Raw genomic sequence first — 19,086 nt, 5'->3', positions numbered from 1 at the left:
AATCATCTCACAGAGTTACAGCGTTCCCCTCAAGAAGCCTTTCGCTAAGACAGTTCCTGTGGAATTGGCAAAGTGACATTTGGAAGCCCTATGGTGAAAAAGGAAATATCCTCAGATGAAATCTGGAAAGAAGCTTTCTGAGAAACTGCTTAGTGTTCTGTGAATTCATCTCACAGAGTTACATCTGGGTTTCCTAGATCTCTTTGCTAGCCTTATTTCTGTGGAATTTGAGATCAGATATTTCGGATCCCTATGAAGACTATAGGGCCAAAGGAAATATCCTCCGATAACAAAGAGAAAGAAGCTTTCTGAGAAACTTCTTTGTGTTCTTTGAAATCATCTCACAGAGTTACAGATTACCCCTTCATAAGCCTTTCGCTAAGATAGTTCTTGTGGAATTGGCAAAGTGATATTTGAAGCCCATAGAGGGCTATGGTGAAAAAGGAAATATCCTCAGATGAAATCTGGAAAGAAGCTTTCAGAGAAACTGCTTAGTGTTCTCTGAATTCATTTCACAGAGTTACATCTGTGTTTCGTAGATCTCTTTGCTACCCTTATTTCTGTGGAATCTGAGAAGAGATATTTCGGATTGCTTTGAAGACTATAGGGCCAAAGGAAATATCCTCCGATAACAAAGAGAGAGAAGCTTTCTGAGAAACTTCTTTGTGTTCTGTGAAATCATCTCACAGAGTTACAGCTTTCCCCTCAAGAAGCCTTTCGCTAAGACAGTTCCTGTGGAATTGGAAAAGTGATATTTGGAAGCCCATAGAGGGCTATGGTGAAAAAGGAAATATCCTCAGATGAAATCTGGAAAGAAGCTTTCGGAGAAACTGCTTAGTGTTCTGTGAATTCATCTCACAGAGTTACATCTGTGTTTCGTAGATCTCTTAGCTAGCCTTATTTCTGTGGAATCTGAGAACAGATATTTCGGATCCCTTTGAAGACTATAGGGCCAAAGGAAATATCCTCCGATAACAAAGAGAAAGAAGCTTTCTGAGAAACTTCTTTGTGTTCTGTGAAATCATCTCACAGAGTTACAGCTTTCCCCTCAAGAAGCCTTTCGCTAAGACAGTTCTTGTGGAATTGGCAAAGTGATATTTGGAAGCCCATAGAGGGCTATGGTGAAAAAGGAAATATCCTCAGATGAAATCTGGAAAGAAGCTTTCTGAGAAACTGCTTAGTGTTCTGTGAATTCATCTCACAGAGTTACATCTGAGTTTCGTGGATCTCTTGGCTAGCCTTATTTCTGTGGAATCTGAGAACAGATATTTCGGATCCCTTTGAAGACTATAGGGCCAAAGGAAATATCCTCCGATAACAAAGAGAAAGAAGCTTTCTGAGAAACTTCTTTGTGTTCTGTGAAATCATCTCACAGAGTTACAGCTTTCCCCTCAAGCAGCCTTTCGCTAAACAGTTCTTGTAAAATTGGCAAAGTGATATTTGGAAGCCCATAGAGGGCTATGGTGAAAAAGGAAATATCCTCAGATGAAATCTGGAAAGAAGCTTTCTGAGAAACTGCTCTGTGATGTGTGACTTCCACTCTCAGAGTTACATCTGTATTTCGTGGATCTCTTTGCTAGCCTTATTTCTGTGGAATCTGAGAACAGATATTTCGGATCCCTTTGAAGACTATAGGGCCAAAGGAAATATCCTCCGATAACAAAGAGAAAGAAGCTTTCTGAGAAACTTCTTTGTGTTCTGTGAAATCATCTCACAGAGTTACAGCTTTCCTCTCAAGAAGCCTTACGTTTAGACAGTTCTTGTGGAATTGGCAAAGTGATATTTGGAAGCCCATAGAGGGCTGTGTTGAAAAAGGAAATATCCTCAGATGAAATCTGGAAAGAAGCTTTCTGAGAAACTGCTCTGTGATGTGTGACTTCCACTCTCAGAGTTACGTCTGTATTTCGTGGATCTCTTTGCTAGCCTTATTTCTGTGGAATCTGAGAAGAGATATTTCGGATCCCTTTGAAGACTATAGGGCCAAAGGAAATATCCTCCGATAACAAAGAGAAAGAAGCTTTCTGAGAAACTTCTTTGTGTTCTGTGAAATCATCTCACAGAGTTACAGCTTTCCCCTCAAGAAGCCTTTCGCTAAGACAGTTCTTGTGGAATTGGCAAAGTGATATTTGGAAGCCCATAGAGGGCTATGGTGAAAAAGGAAATATCCTCAGATGAAATCTGGAAAGAAGCTTTCTGAGAAACTGCTCTGTGATGTGTGACTTCCACTCACAGAGTTACATCTGTATTTCGTGGATCTCTTTGCTAGCCTTATTTCTGTGGAATCTGAGAACAGATATTTCGGATCCCTTTGAATACTATAGGGCCAAATGAAATATCCTCCGATAACAAAGAGAAGGAAGCTTTCTGAGAAACTTCTTTGTGTTCTGTGAAATCATCTCACAGAGTTACAGCTTTCCCCTCAAGAAGCCTTTCGCTAAGACAGTTCTTGTGGAATTGGCAAAGTGATATTTGGAAGCCCATAGAGGGCTATGTTGAAAAAGGAAATATCCTCAGATGAAATCTGGAAAGAAGCTTTCTGATAAACTGCTCTGTGATGTGTGACTTCCACTCACAGAGTTACATCAGTATTTTGTGGTTCTCTTTCCTAGCCTTCTTTCTGTGGAATCTGACAACAGATATTTCGGATCCCTTTGAAGGCTATAGGGCCAAAGTAAATATCCTCAGATAACAAAGAGAAAGAAGCTTTCTGAGAAACTTCCTTGTGTTCTGTGAAATCATCTCACAGAGTTACAGCTTTCCCCTCAAGAAGCCTTTCGCTAAGACAGTTCTTTTGGAATTGGCAAAGTGATATTTGGAAGCCCTATGGTGAAAAAGGAAATATCCTCAGCTGAAATCTGGAAAGAAGCTTTCTGAGAAACTGCTTAGTGTTCTGTGAATTCATCTCACAGAGTTACATCTGTGTTTCGTAGATCTCTTTGCTAGCCTTATTTCTGTGGAATCTGAGAACAGATATTTCGGATCCCTATGAAGACTATAGGGCCAAAGGAAATATCCTCCGATATCAAAGAGAAAGAAGCTTTCTGAGAAACTTCCTTGTGTTCTGTGAAATCATCTCACAAGTTACAGCTTTTCCCTCAAGAAGCCTTACGCTTAGACAGTTCTTGTGGAATTGGGAAAGTGATATTTGGAAGCCCATAGAGGGCTCTGGTGAAAAAGGAAATATCCTCAGATGAAATCTGGAAAGAAGCTTTCTGAGAAACTGCTTAGTGTTCTGTGAATTCATCTCACAGAGTTACATCTGTGTTTCGTGGATCTCTTGGCTAGCCTTATTTCTGTGGAATCTGAGAACAGATATTTCGGATCCCTTTGAAGACTATAGGGCCAAAGGAAATATCCTCCGATAACAAAGAGAAAGAAGCTTTCTGAGAAACTTCTTTGTGTTCTGTGAAATCATCTCACAGAGTTACAGCTTTCCCCTCAAGAAGCCTTTCGCTAAGACAGTTCTTCTAGAATTGGAAAAGTGATATTTGGAAGCCCATAGAGGGCTATGGTGAAAAAGGAAATATCCTCAGATGAAATCTGGAAAGAAGCTTTATGAGAAACTGCTTAGTGTTCTGTGAATTCATCTCACAGAGTTACATCTGTGTTTCGTAGATCTCTTTGCTAGCCTTATTTCTGTGGAATCTGAGAACAGATATTTCGGATCCCTTTGAAGACTATAGGGCCAAAGGAAATATCCTCCGATAACAAAGAGAAAGAAGCTTTCTGAGAAACTTTCTTGTGTTCTGTGAAATCATCTCACAAAGTTACAGCGTTCCCCTCAAGAAGCCTTTCGCTAAGACAGTTCCTGTGGAATTGGCAAAGTGACATTTGGAAGCTCTATGGTGAAAAAGGAAATATCCTCAGATGAAATCTGGAAAGAAGCTTTCTGAGAAACTGCTTAGTGTTCTGTGAATTCATCTCACAGAGTTACATCTGGGTTTCCTAGATCTCTTTGCTAGCCTTATTTCTGAGGAATCTGAGATCAGATATTTCGGATCCCTATGAAGACTATAGGGCCAAAGGAAATATCCTCCGATATCAAAGAGAAAGAAGCTTTCTGAGATACTGCCTTGTGTTTGGTGAAATCATCTCACAAGTTACAGCTTTCCCCTCAAGAAGCCTTACGCTTAGACAGTTCTTGTGGAATTGGCAAAGTGATATTTGGAAGCCCATAGAGGGCTCTGGTGAAAAAGGAAATATCCTCAGATGAAATCTGGAAAGAAGCTTTCTGAGAAACTGCTCTGTGATGTGTGACTTCCACTCTCAGAGTTACGTCTGTATTTCGTGGATCTCTTTGCTACCCTTATTTCTGTGGAATCTGAGAAGAGATATTTCGGATCCCTTTGAAGACTATAGGGCCAAAGGAAATATCCTCCGATAACAAAGAGAAAGAAGCTTTCTGAGAAACTTCTTTGTGTTCTGTGAAATCATCTCACAGAGTTACAGCGTTCCCCTCAAGAAGCTTTTCGCTAAGACAGTTCTTGTGGAATTGGCAAAGTGATATTTGGAAGCCCATAGAGGGCTATGGTGAAAAAGGAAATATCCTCAGATGAAATCTGGAAAGAAGCTTTCTGAGAAACTGCTCTGTGATGTGTGACTTCCACTCACAGAGTTACATCAGTATTTCGAGGATCTCCTTGCTACCCTTCTTTCTTTGGAATCTGACAACAGATATTTCGGATCCCTTTGAAGGCTATAGGGCCAAAGTAAATATCCTCCGATAACAAAGAGAAAGAAGCTTTCTGAGAAACTTCCTTGTGTTCTGTGAAATCATCTCACAGAGTTACAGCTTTCCCCTCAAGAAGCCTTTCGCTAAGACAGTTCTTGTGGAATTGGCAAAGTGATATTGGGAAGCCCTATGGTGAAAAAGGAAATATCCTCAGATGAAATCTGGAAAGAAGCTTTCTGAGAAACTGCTTAGTGTTCTGTGAATTCATCTCACAGAGTTACATCTGTGTTTCGTAGATCTCTTTGCTAGCCTTATTTCTGTGGAATCTGAGAACAGATATTTCGGATCCCTTTGAAGACTATAGGGCCAAAGGAAATATCCTCCGATAACAAAGAGAAAGAAGCTTTCTGAGAAACTTCTTTGTGTTCTGTGAAATCATCTCACAGAGTTACAGCTTTCCCCTCAAGAAGCCTTTCGCTAAGACAGTTCTTCTAGAATTGGAAAAGTGATATTTGGAAGCCCATAGAGGGCTATGGTGAAAAAGGAAATATACGCAGATGAAATCTGGAAAGAAGCTTTCTGAGAAACTGCTTAGTGTTCTGTGAATTCATCTCACAGAGTTACATCTGTGTTTCGTAGATCTCTTTGCTAGCCTTATTTCTGTGGAATCTGAGAACAGATATTTCGGATCCCTTTGAAGACTATAGGGCCAAAGGAAATATCCTCCGATAACAAAGAGAAAGAAGCTTTCTGAGAAACTTCCTTGTGTTCTGTGAAATCATCTCACAAAGTTACAGCGTTCCCCTCAAGAAGCCTTTCGCTAAGACAGTTCCTGTGGAATTGGCAAAGTGACATTTGTAAGCTCTATGGTGAAAAAGGAAATATCCTCAGATGAAATCTGGAAAGAAGCTTTCTGAGAAACTGCTTAGTGTTCTGTGAATTCATCTCACAGAGTTACATCTGGGTTTCCTAGATCTCTTTGCTAGCTTTATTTCTGTGGAATCTGAGATCAGATATTTCGGATCCCTATGAAGACTATAATGGCCAAAGGAAATATCCTCCGATAACAAAGAGAAAGAAGCTTTCTGAGAAACTTCTTTGTGTTCTGTGAAATCATCTCACAGAGTTACAGCTTTCCCCTCAAGAAGCCTTACGGTTAGACAGTTCTTGTGGAATTGGCAAAGTGATATTTGGAAGCCCATAGAGGGCTATGTTGAAAAAGCAAATATCCTCAGATGAAATCTGGAAAGAAGCTTTCTGAGAAACTGCTCTGTGATGTGTGACTTCCACTCTCAGAGTTACGTCTGTATTTCGTGGATCTCTTTGCTAGCCTTATTTCTGTGGAATCTGAGAAGAGATATTTCGGATCCCTTTGAAGACTATAGGGCCAAAGGAAATATCCTCCGACAACAAAGAGAAAGAAGCTTTCTGAGAAACTTCTTTGTGTTCTGTGAAATCATCTCACAGAGTTACAGCTTTCCCCTCAAGAAGCCTTTCGCTAAGACAGTTCTTGTGGAATTGGCAAAGTGATGTTTGGAAGCCCTTAGAGGGCTATGGTGAAAAAGGAAATATCCTCAGATGAAATCTGGAAAGAAGGTTTCTGAGATACTGCTCTGTGATGTGTGACTTCCACTCACAGAGTTACATCAGTATTTCGAGGATCTCTTTGCTAGCCTTCTTTCTGTGGAATCTGACAACAGATATTTCGGATCCCTTTGAAGGCTATAGGGCCAAAGTAAATATCCTCCGATAACAAAGAGAAAGAAGCTTTCTGAGAAACTTCCTTGTGTTCTGTGAAATCATCTCACAGAGTTACAGCTTTCACCTCAAGAAGCCTTTCGCTAAGACAGTTCTTGTGGAATTGGCAAAGTGATATTTGGAAGCCCTATGGTGAAAAAGGAAATATCCTCAGATGAAATCTGGAAAGAAGGTTTCTGAGAAACTGCTTAGTGTTCTGTGAATTCATCTCACAGAGTTACATCTGTGTTTCGTAGATCTCTTTGCTAGCCTTATTTCTGTGGAATCTGAGAACAGATATTTCGGATCCCTTTGAAGACTATAGGGCCAAAGGAAATATCCTCCGATAACAAAGAGAAAGAAGCTTTCTGAGAAACTTCTTTGTGTTCTGTGAAATCATCTCACAGAGTTACAGCTTTCACCTCAAGAAGCCTTTCGCTAAGACAGTTCTTGTGGAATTGGCAAAGTGATATTTGGAAGCCCAAAGAGGGCTATGGTGAAAAAGGAAATATCCTCAGATGAAATCTGGAAAGAAGCTTTCTGATAAACTGCTCTGTGATGTGTGAATTCCACTCACAGAGTTACATCAGTATTTCGTGGATCTCTTTGCTAGCCTTCTTTCTGTGGAATCTGACAACAGATATTTCGGATCCCTTTGAAGGGTATAGGGCCAAAGTAAATATCCTCAGATAACAAAGAGAAAGAAGCTTTCTGAGAAACTTCTTTGTGTTCTGTGAAATCATCTCACAGAGTTACAGCTTTCCACTCAAGAAGCCTTTCGCTAAGACAGTTCTTGTGGAATTGGCAAAGTGATATTTGGAAGCCCATACAGGGCTCTGGTGAAAAAGGAAATATCCTCAGATGAAATCTGGAAAGAAGCTTTGAGAGAAACTGCTTAGTGTTCTGTGAATTCATCTCACAGAGTTACATCTGTGTTTCGTGGATCTCTTGGCTACCCTTATTTCTGTGGAATCTGAGAACAGATATTTCGGATCCCTTTGAAGACTATAGGGCCAAAGGAAATATCCTCCGATAACAAAGAGAAAGAAGCTTTCTGAGAAACTTCTTTGTGTTCTGTGAAATCATCTCACAGAGTTACAATTTTCCCCTCAAGAAGCCTTTCGCTAAACAGTTCTTGTAGAATTGGCAAAGTGATATTTGGAAGCCCATAGAGGGCTATGGTGAAAAAGGAAATATCCTCTGATGAAATCTGGAAAGAAGCTTTCTGAGAAACTGCTCTGTGATGTGTGACTTCCACTTTCAGAGTTACATCTGTATTTCGTGGATCTCTTTGCTAGCCTTATTTCTGTAGAATCTGAGAACAGATATTTCGGATCCCTTTGAAGACTATAGGGCCAAAGGAAATATCCTCCGATAACAAAGAGAAAGAAGCTTTCTGAGAAACTTCTTTGTGTTCTGTGAAATCATCTCACAGAGTTACAGCTTTCCCCTCAAGAAGCCTTTCGCTAAGACAGTTCTTGTGGAATTGGCAAAGTGATATTTGGAAGCCCATAGAGGGCTATGGTGAAAAAGGAAATATCCTCAGATGAAATCTGGAAAGAAGCTTTCTGATAAACTGCTCTGTGATGTGTGACTTCCACTCACAGAGTTACATCAGTATTTTGTGGTTCTCTTTGCTAGCCTTCTTTCTGTGGAATCTGTCAAACAGATATTTTGGATCCCTTTGAAGGCTATAGGGCCAAAGTAAATATCCTCCGATAACAAAGAGAAAGAAGCTTTCTGAGAAACTTCTTTGTGTTCTGTGAAATCATCTCACAGAGTTACAGCTTTCCACTCAAGAAGCCTTTCGCTAAGACAGTTCTTGTGGAATTGACAAAGTGATATTTGGAAGCAAATAGAGGGCTATGGTGAAAAAGGAAATATCCTCAGATAAAATATGGAAAGAAGCTTTCTGAGAAACTGCTTAGTGTTCTGTGAATTCATCTCACAGAGTTACATCTGTGTTTCGTAGATCTCTTTGCTAGCCTTATTTCTGTGGAATCTGAGAACAGATATTTCGGATCCCTTTGAAGACTATAGGGCCAAAGGAAATATCCTCCGATAACAAAGAGAAAGAAACTTTCTGAGAAACTTTCTTGTGTTCTGTGAAATAATCTCACAAAGTTACAGCGTTCCCCTCAAGAAGCCTTTCGCTAAGACAGTTCCTGTGGAATTGGCAAAGTGACATTTGGAAGCCCTATGGTGAAAAAGGAAATATCCTCAGATGAAATCTGGAAAGAAGCTTTCTGAGAAACTGCTTAGTGTTCTGTGAATTCATCTCACAGAGTTACATCTGGGTTTCCTAGATCTCTTTGCTAGCCTTATTTCTGTGGAATCTGAGATCAGATATTTCGGATCCCTATGAAGACTATAGGGCCAAAGGAAATATCCTCCGATAACAAAGAGAAAGAAGCCTTCTGAGAAACTTCTTTGTGTTCTGTGAAATCATCTCACAGAGTTACAGCTTTCCCCTCAAGAAGCCTTACGCTTAGACAGTTCTTGTGGAATTGGCAAAGTGATATTTGGAAGCCCATAGAGGGCTGTGTTGAAAAAGGAAATATCCTCAGATGAAATCTGGAAAGAAGCTTTCTGAGAAACTGCTCTGTGATGTGTGACTTCCACTCTCAGAGTTACGTCTGTATTTCGTGGATCTCTTTGCTAGCCTTATTTCTGTGGAATCTGAGAAGAGATATTTCGGATCCCTTTGAAGACTATAGGGCCAAAGGAAATATCCTCCGATAACAAAGAGAAAGAAGCTTTCTGAGAAACTTCTTTGTGTTCTGTGAAATCATCTCACAGAGTTACAGCTTTCCCCTCAAGAAGACTTTCGCTAAGACAGTTCTTGTGGAATTGGCAAAGTGATATTTGGAAGCCCTAAGAGGGCTATGGTGAAAAAGGAAATATCCTCAGATGAAATCTGGAAAGAAGGTTTCTGAGATACTGCTCTGTGATGTGTGACTTCCACTCACAGAGTTACATCAGTATTTCGAGGATCTCCTTGCTACCCTTCTTTCTTTGGAATCTGAGAAGAGATATTTCGGATCCCTTTGAAAGCTATAGGGCCAAAGTAAATATCCTCCGATAACAAAGAGAAAGAAGCTTTCTGAGAAACTTCTTTGTGTTCTGTGAAATCATCTCACAGAGTTACAGCTTTCACCTCAAGAAGCCTTTCGCTAAGACAGTTCTTGTGGAATTGGCAAAGTGATATTTGGAAGCCCTGTGGTGAAAAAGGAAATATCCTCAGATGAAATCTGGAAAGAAGCTTTCTGAGAAACTGCTCTGTGATGTGTGACGTCCACTCACAGAGTTACAACTGTGTTTCGTAGATCTCTTTGCTAGCCTTATTTCTGTGGAATCTGAGAACAGATATTTCGGATCCCTTTGAAGACTATAAGGCCAAAGGAAATATCCTCCGATAACAAAGAGAAAGAAGCTTTCTGAGAAACTTCTTTGTGTTCTGTGAAATCATCTCACAGAATTACAGTTTTCCCCTCAAGAAGCCTTTCGCTAAGACAGTTCTTGTGGAATTGCAAAGTGATATTTGGAAGCCCATAGAGGGCTATGGTGAAAAAGGAAATATCCTCAGATGAAATCTGGAAAGAAGCTTTCTGAGAAACTGCTCTGTGATGTGTGACTTCCACTCTCAGAGTTACATCTGTATTTCGTGGATCTCTTTGCTAGCCTTATTTCTGTGGAATCTGAGAACAGATATTTCGGATCCCTTTGAAGACTATAGGGCCAAAGGAAATATCCTCCGATAACAAAGAGAAAGAAGCTTTCTGAGAAACTTCTTTGTGTTCTGTGAAATCATCTCACAGAGTTACAGCTTTCCCCTCAAGAAGCCTTTCGCTAAGACAGTTCTTGTGGAATTGGCAAAGTGATATTTGGAAGCCCATAGAGGGCTATGGTGAAAAAGGAAATATCCTCAGATGAAATCTGGAAAGAAGCTTTCTGATAAACTGCTCTGTGATGTGTGACTTCCACTCACAGAGTTACATCAGTATTTTGTGGTTCTCTTTGCTAGCCTTCTTTCTGTGGAATCTGACAAACAGATATTTTGGATCCCTTTGAAGGCTATAGGGCCAAAGTAAATATCCTCCGATAACAAAGAGAAAGAAGCTTTCTGAGAAACTTCTTTGTGTTCTGTGAAATCATCTCACAGAGTTACAGCTTTCCCCTCAAGAAGCCTTTCGCTAAGACAGTTCTTGTGGAATTGGCAAAGTGATGTTTGGAAGCCCTTAGAGGGCTATGGTGAAAAAGGAAATATCCTCAGATGAAATCTGGAAAGAAGGTTTCTGAGATACTGCTCTGTGATGTGTGACTTCCACTCACACAGTTACATCAGTATTTCGAGGATCTCTTTGCTAGCCTTCTTTCTGTGGAATCTGACAACAGATATTTCGGATCCCTTTGAAGGCTATAGGGCCAAAGTAAATATCCTCCGATAACAAAGAGAAAGAAGCTTTCTGAGAAACTTCCTTGTGTTCTGTGAAATCATCTCACAGAGTTACAGCTTTCACCTCAAGAAGCCTTTCGCTAAGAGAGTTCTTGTGGAATTGGCAAAGTGATATTTGGAAGCCCTATGGTGAAAAAGGAAATATCCTCAGATGAAATCTGGAAAGAAGGTTTCTGAGAAACTGCTTAGTGTTCTGTGAATTCATCTCACAGAGTTACATCTGTGTTTCGTAGATCTCTTTGCTAGCCTTATTTCTGTGGAATCTGAGAACAGATATTTCGGATCCCTTTGAAGACTATAGGGCCAAAGGAAATATCCTCCGATAACAAAGAGAAAGAAGCTTTCTGAGAAACTTCTTTGTGTTCTGTGAAATCATCTCACAGAGTTACAGCTTTCACCTCAAGAAGCCTTTCGCTAAGACAGTTCTTGTGGAATTGGCAAAGTGATATTTGGAAGCCCAAAGAGGGCTATGGTGAAAAAGGAAATATCCTCAGATGAAATCTGGAAAGAAGCTTTCTGAGAAACTGCTCTGTGATGTGTGAATTCCACTCACAGAGTTACATCAGTATTTCGTGGATCTCTTTGCTAGCCTTCTTTCTGTGGAATCTGACAACAGATATTTCGGATCCCTTTGAAGGGTATAGGGCCAAAGTAAATATCCTCAGATAACAAAGAGAAAGAAGCTTTCTGAGAAACTTCTTTGTGTTCTGTGAAATCATCTCACAGAGTTACAGCTTTCCACTCAAGAAGCCTTTCGCTAAGACAGTTCTTGTGGAATTGGCAAAGTGATATTTGGAAGCCCATACAGGGCTCTGGTGAAAAAGGAAATATCCTCAGATGAAATCTGGAAAGAAGCTTTGAGAGAAACTGCTTAGTGTTCTGTGAATTCATCTCACAGAGTTACATCTGTGTTTCGTGGATCTCTTGGCTAGCCTTATTTCTGTGGAATCTGAGAACAGATATTTCGGATCCCTTTGAAGACTATAGGGCCAAAGGAAATATCCTCCGATAACAAAGAGAAAGAAGCTTTCTGAGAAACTTCTTTGTGTTCTGTGAAATCATCTCACAGAGTTACAATTTTCCCCTCAAGAAGCCTTTCGCTAAACAGTTCTTGTAGAATTGGCAAAGTGATATTTGGAAGCCCATAGAGGGCTATGGTGAAAAAGGAAATATCCTCTGATGAAATCTGGAAAGAAGCTTTCTGAGAAACTGCTCTGTGATGTGTGACTTCCACTTTCAGAGTTACATCTGTATTTCGTGGATCTCTTTGCTAGCCTTATTTCTGTGGAATCTGAGAACAGATATTTCGGATCCCTTTGAAGACTATAGGGCCAAAGGAAATATCCTCCGATAACAAAGAGAAAGAAGCTTTCTGAGAAACTTCTTTGTGTTCTGTGAAATCATCTCACAGAGTTACAGCTTTCCCCTCAAGAAGCCTTTCGCTAAGACAGTTCTTGTGGAATTGGCAAAGTGATATTTGGAAGCCCATAGAGGGCTATGGTGAAAAAGGAAATATCCTCAGATGAAATCTGGAAAGAAGCTTTCTGATAAACTGCTCTGTGATGTGTGACTTCCACTCACAGAGTTACATCAGTATTTTGTGGTTCTCTTTGCTAGCCTTCTTTCTGTGGAATCTGTCAAACAGATATTTTGGATCCCTTTGAAGGCTATAGGGCCAAAGTAAATATCCTCCGATAACAAAGAGAAAGAAGCTTTCTGAGAAACTTCTTTGTGTTCTGTGAAATCATCTCACAGAGTTACAGCTTTCCACTCAAGAAGCCTTTCGCTAAGACAGTTCTTGTGGAATTGACAAAGTGATATTAGGAAGCAAATAGAGGGCTATGGTGAAAAAGGAAATATCCTCAGATAAAATATGGAAAGAAGCTTTCTGAGAAACTGCTTAGTGTTCTGTGAATTCATCTCACAGAGTTACATCTGTGTTTCGTAGATCTCTTTGCTAGCCTTATTTCTGTGGAATCTGAGAACAGATATTTCGGATCCCTTTGAAGACTATAGGGCCAAAGGAAATATCCTCCGATAACAAAGAGAAAGAAACTTTCTGAGAAACTTTCTTGTGTTCTGTGAAATAATCTCACAAAGTTACAGCGTTCCCCTCAAGAAGCCTTTCGCTAAGACAGTTCCTGTGGAATTGGCAAAGTGACATTTGGAAGCCCTATGGTGAAAAAGGAAATATCCTCAGATGAAATCTAGAAAGAAGCTTTCTGAGAAACTGCTTAGTGTTCTGTGAATTCATCTCACAGAGTTACATCTGGGTTTCCTAGATCTCTTTGCTAGCCTTATTTCTGTGGAATCTGAGATCAGATATTTCGGATCCCTATGAAGACTATAGGGCCAAAGGAAATATCCTCCGATAACAAAGAGAAAGAAGCTTTCTGAGAAACTTCTTTGTGTTCTGTGAAATCATCTCACAGAGTTACAGCTTTCCCCTCAAGAAGCCTTACGCTTAGACAGTTCTTGTGGAATTGGCAAAGTGATATTTGGAAGCCCACAGAGGGCTGTGTTGAAAAAGGAAATATCCTCAGATGAAATCTGGAAAGAAGCTTTCTGAGAAACTGCTCTGTGATGTGTGACTTCCACTCTCAGAGTTACGTCTGTATTTCGTGGATCTCTTTGCTAGCCTTATTTCTGTGGAATCTGAGAAGAGATATTTCGGATCCCTTTGAAGACTATAGGGCCAAAGGAAATATCCTCCGATAACAAAGAGAAAGAAGCTTTCTGAGAAACTTCTTTGTGTTCTGTGAAATCATCTCACAGAGTTACAGCTTTCCCCTCAAGAAGACTTTCGCTAAGACAGTTCTTGTGGAATTGGCAAAGTGATATTTGGAAGCCCTAAGAGGGCTATGGTGAAAAAGGAAATATCCTCAGATGAAATCTGGAAAGAAGGTTTCTGAGATACTGCTCTGTGATGTGTGACTTCCACTCACAGAGTTACATCAGTATTTCGAGGATCTCCTTGCTACCCTTCTTTCTTTGGAATCTGAGAAGAGATATTTCGGATCCCTTTGAAGGCTATAGGGCCAAAGTAAATATCCTCCGATAACAAAGAGAAAGAAGCTTTCTGAGAAACTTCTTTGTGTTCTGTGAAATCATCTCACAGAGTTACAGCTTTCACCTCAAGAAGCCTTTCGCTAAGACAGTTCTTGTGGAATTGGCAAAGTGATATTTGGAAGCCCTGTGGTGAAAAAGGAAATATCCTCAGATGAAATCTGGAAAGAAGCTTTCTGAGAAACTGCTTAGTGTTCTGTGAATTCATCTCACAGTGTTACATCTGTGTTTCGTAGATCTCTTTGCTAGCCTTATTTCTGTGGAATCTGAGAACAGATATTTCGGATCCCTTTGAAGACTAAAAGGCCAAAGGAAATATCCTCCGATAACAAATAAAAGAAGCTTTCTGAGAAATTTCTTTGTGTTCTGTGAAATCATCTCACAGAGTTACAGCTTTCCCCTCAAGAAGCCTTTCGCTAAGACAGTTCTTGTGGAATTGGCAAAGTGATATTTGGAAGCCCATAGAGGGCTATGGTGAAAAAGGTAATATCCTCAGATGAAATCTGGAAAGAAGCTTTCTGAGAAACTGCTAAGTGTTCTGTGAATTCATCTCACAGAGTTACATCTGTGTTTCGTAGATCTCCTTGCTAGCCTTATTTCTGTGGAATCTGAGAACAGATATTTCGGATCCCTTTGAAGACTATAGGGCCAAAGGAAATATCCTCCGATAACAAAGAGAAAGAAGCTTTCTGAGAAACTTCTTTGTGTTCTGTGAAATCATCTCACAGAGTTACAGCTTTCCCCTCAAGAAGCCTTTCGCTAAGACAGTTCTTTTGGAATTGGCAAAGTGATATTTTGAAGCCCATAGGGAGCTATGGTGAAAAAGGAAATAACCTCAGATGAAATCTGGAAAGAAGCTTTCAGAGAAACTGCTTAGTGTTCTATTAATTCATCTCACAGAGTTACATCTGTATATCGTGGATCTCTTTGCTAGCCTTCTTTCTGTGGAATCTGAGAACAGATATTTCGGATCCCTTTGAAGACTATAGGGCCAAAGGAAATATCCTCCGATAACAAAGCGAAAGAAGCTTTCTGAGAAACATCTTTGTGTTCTGTGAAATCATCTCACAGAGTTACAGCTTTCCCCTCAAGAAGCCTTTCGCTAAGACAGTTCTTGTGGAATTGGCAAGGTGATATTTGGAAGCCCATAGAGGGCTATGGTGAAAAAGGAAATATCCTCAGATGAAACCTGGAAAGAAGCTTTCTGAGAAACTGCTCTGTGATGTGTGACTTCCACTCACAGAGTTACATCTGTATTTCGTGTATCTCTTTCCTAGCCTTCTTTTTGTGGAATCTGAGAACAGATATTTCGGATCCCTTTGAAGACTATAGGGCCAAAGGAAATATCCTCCGATAACAAAGAGAAAGAAGCTTTCTGAGAAACTTCTTTGTGTTCTGTGAAATCATCTCACAGAGTTACAGCTTTCCCCTCAAGAAGCCTTTCGCTAAGACAGTTCTTGTGGAATTGGCAAAGTGATATTTGGAAGCCCATAAAGGGCTATGGTGCAAAAAGGAAATATCCTCAGATGATATCTGAAAAGAAGCTTTCTGAGAAACTGCTTAGTGTTCTGTTAATTCATCTCACAGAGTTACATCTGTGTTTCCTAGATCTCTTTGCTAGCTTTATTTCTGTGGAATCTGAGAACAGTTATTTCGGATCCCTTTGAAGACTATAGGGCCAAAGAAATATCCTCCGATAACAAAGAGAAGGTAGCTTTCTGAGAAACTTCTTTGTGTTCTGTGAAATCATCTCACAGAATTACAGCTTTCCCCTCAAGAAGCCTTTCGCTAAGACAGTTCTTGTGGATTTGGCAAAGTGATATTGGGAAGCCCATAGAGGTCTATGGTGAAAAAGAAAATATTCTCAGATGAAATCTGGAAAGAAGCTTTCTGAAAAACTGCTTAGTGTTCTGTGAATTCATTTCACAGAGTTACATCTGTGTTTCGTAGATCTCTTTGCTAGCCTTATTTCTGTGGAATCTGAGAACAGATATTTCGGATCCCTTTGAAAACTATAGGGCCAAAGGAAATATCCTCCGATAACAAAGAGAAAGAAGCTTTCTGAGAAATTTCTTTGTGTTCTGTGAAATCATCTCACAGAGTTACAGCTTTCCCCTCAAGAAGACTTTCGCTAAGACAGTTCTTGTGGAATTGGCAAAGTGATATTTGGAAGCCCATAGAGGGCTATGGTGAAAAAGGAAATATCCTCAGATGAAATCTGGAAAGAAGCTTTCTGAGAAACTGCTTAGTGTTCTGTGAATTCATCTCACAGAGTTACATCTGTGTTTCGTAGATCTCTTTGCTAGCCTTATTTCTGTGGAATCTGAGAACAGATATTTCGGATCCCTTTGAAGACTATAGGGCCAAAGGAAATATCCTCCGATAACAAAGAGAAAGAAGCTTTCTGAGAAACTTCTTTGTGTTCTGTGAAATCATCTCACAGAGTTACAGCTTTCCCCTCAAGAAGCCTTTCGCTAAGACAGTTCTTTTGGAATTGGCAAAGTGATATTTGGAATCCCATAGAGAGCTATGGTGAAAAAGGAAATATCCTCAGATGAAATCTGGAAAGAAGCTTTCAGAGAATCTGCTTAGTGTTTTGTTAATTCATCTCACAGAGTTACATCTGTATTTCGTGGATTTCTTTGCTAGCCTTCTTTCTGTGGAATCTGAGAACAGATATTTCGGATCCCTTTGAAGACTATAGGGCCAAAGGAAATATCCTCCGATAACAAAGAGAAAGAAGCTTTCTGAGAAACTTCTTTGTGTTCTGTGAAATCATCTCACAGAGTTACAGCTTTCCCCTCAAGAAGCCTTTTGCTAAGACAGTTCTTGTGGAATTGGCAAAGTGATATTTCGAAGCCCATAGAGGGCTATGGTGAAAAAGGAAATATCCTCAGATGAAATCTGGAAAGCAGCTTTCAGAGAAACTGCTTAGTGTTCTGTTAATTCATCTCACAGAGTTACATCTGTATTTCGTGGATCTCTTTGCTAGCCTTCTTTCTGTGGAATCTGAGAACAGATATTTCGGATCCCTTTGAAGACTATAGGGCCAAAGGAAATATCCTCCGATAACAAAGGGAAAGAAGCTTTCTGAGAAACATCTTTGTGTTCTGTGAAATCATTTCACAGAGTTACAGCTTTCCCCTCAAGAAGCCTTTCGCTAAGACAGTTCTTGTGGAATTGGCAAAGTGATATTTCGAAGCCCATAGAGGGCTATGGTGAAAAAGGAAATATCCTCAGATGAAACCTGGAAAGAAGCTTTCTGAGAAACTGCTCTGTGATGTGTGACTTCCACTCACAGAGTTACATCTGTATTTCGTGTATCTCTTTCCTAGCCTTCTTTCTGTGGAATCTGAGAACAGATATTTCGGATCCCTTTGAAGACTATAGGGCCAAAGGAAATATCCTCCGATAACAAAGAGAAAGAAGCTTTCTGAGAAACTTCTTTGTGTTCTGTGAAATCATCTCACAGAGTTACAGCTTTCCCCTCAAGAAGCCTTTCGCTAAGACAGTTCTTGTGGAATTGGCAAAGTGATATTTGGAAGCCCATAAAGGGCTATGGTGAAAAAAGGAAATATCCTCAGATGAAATCTGGAAAGAAGCTTTCTGAGAAACTGCTCTGTGATGTGTGACTTCCACTCTCAGAGTTACATCTGTACTTCATGTATCTCTTTGCTAGCCTTATTTCTGTGGAATCTGAGAACAGATATTTCAGATCCCTTTGAAGACTATAGGGCCATAGGAAATATCCTCCGAGAACAAAGAGAAGGAAGCTTTCTGAGAAACTTCTTTGTGTTCTGTGAAATCATCTCACAGAGTTACAGCTTTCCCCTCAAGAAGCCTTTCGCTAATACAGTTCTTGTGGAATTGGCAAAGTGATATTGGGAAGCCCATAGAGGGCTATGGTGAAAAAGAAAATATTCTCAGATGAAATCTGGAAAGAAGCTTTCTGAGAAACTGCTTAGTGTTCTGTGAATTCATTTCAAAGAGTTACATCTGTGTTTCGTAGATCACTTTGCTAGCCTTATTTCTGTGGAATCTGAGAACAGATATTTCGGATCCCTTTGAAGACTATAGGGCCAAAGGAAATATCCTCCGATAACAAAGAGAAAGAAGCTTTCTGAGAAATTTCTTTGTGTTCTGTGAAATCATCTCACAGAGTTACAGCTTTCCCCTCAAGAAGACTTTCGCTAAGACAGTTCTTATGGAATTGGCAAAGTGATATTTCGAAGCCCATAGAGGGCTATGGTGAAAAAGGAAATATCCTCAGATGAAATCTGGAAAGAAGCTTTCTGAGAAACTGCTTAGTGTTCTGTTAATTCATCTCACAGAGCTACATCTCTGTTTCGTAGATCTCTTTGCTAGCCTTATTTCTGTGGAATCTGAGAAAAGATATTTCGGATCCCTTTGAAGACTATAGGGCCAAAGGAAATATCCTCCGATAACAAAGAGAAAGAAGCTTTCTGAGAAACTTCTTTGTGTTCTGTGAAATCATCTCACAGAGTTACAGCTTTCCCCTCAAGAAGCCTTTCGCTAATACAGTTCTTGTGGAATTGGCAAAGTGATATTGGGAAGCCGATAGAGGGCTATGGTGAAAAAGAAAATATTCTCAGATGAAATCTGGAAAGAAGCTTTCTGAGAAACTGCTTAGTGTTCTGTGAATTCATCTCACAGAGTTACATCTGTGTTTCGTAGATCTCTTTGCTAGCCTTATTTCTGTGGAATCTGAGAACAGATATTTCGGATCCCTTTGAAGACTATAAGGCCAAAGGAAATATCCTCCGATAACAAAGAAAAGAAGCTTTCTGAGAAATTTCTTTGTGTTCTGTGAAATCATCTCACAGAGTTACAGCTTTCCCCTCAAGAAGCCTGTCGCTAAGACAGTTCTTGTGGAATTGGCAAAGTGATATTTGGAAGCCCATAGAGGGCTATGGTGAAAAAGGAAATATCCTCAGATGAAATCTGGAAAGAAGCTTTCTGAGAAACTGCTTAGTATTCTGTGAATTCATCTCACAGAGTTACATATGTGTTTCGTAGATCTCCTTGCTAGCCTTATTTCTGTGGAATCTGAGAACAGATATTTCGGATCCCTTTGAAGACGATACGGCCAAAGGAAATATCCTCCGATAACAAAGAGAAAGAAGCTTTCTGAGAA

This window comes from Macaca nemestrina, chromosome 10 (assembly GCF_043159975.1).
Source record: "Macaca nemestrina isolate mMacNem1 chromosome 10, mMacNem.hap1, whole genome shotgun sequence".
In the NCBI taxonomy this organism is placed as follows: domain Eukaryota; kingdom Metazoa; phylum Chordata; class Mammalia; order Primates; family Cercopithecidae; genus Macaca; species Macaca nemestrina.
This window is presented reverse-complemented; position numbering follows the sequence as displayed.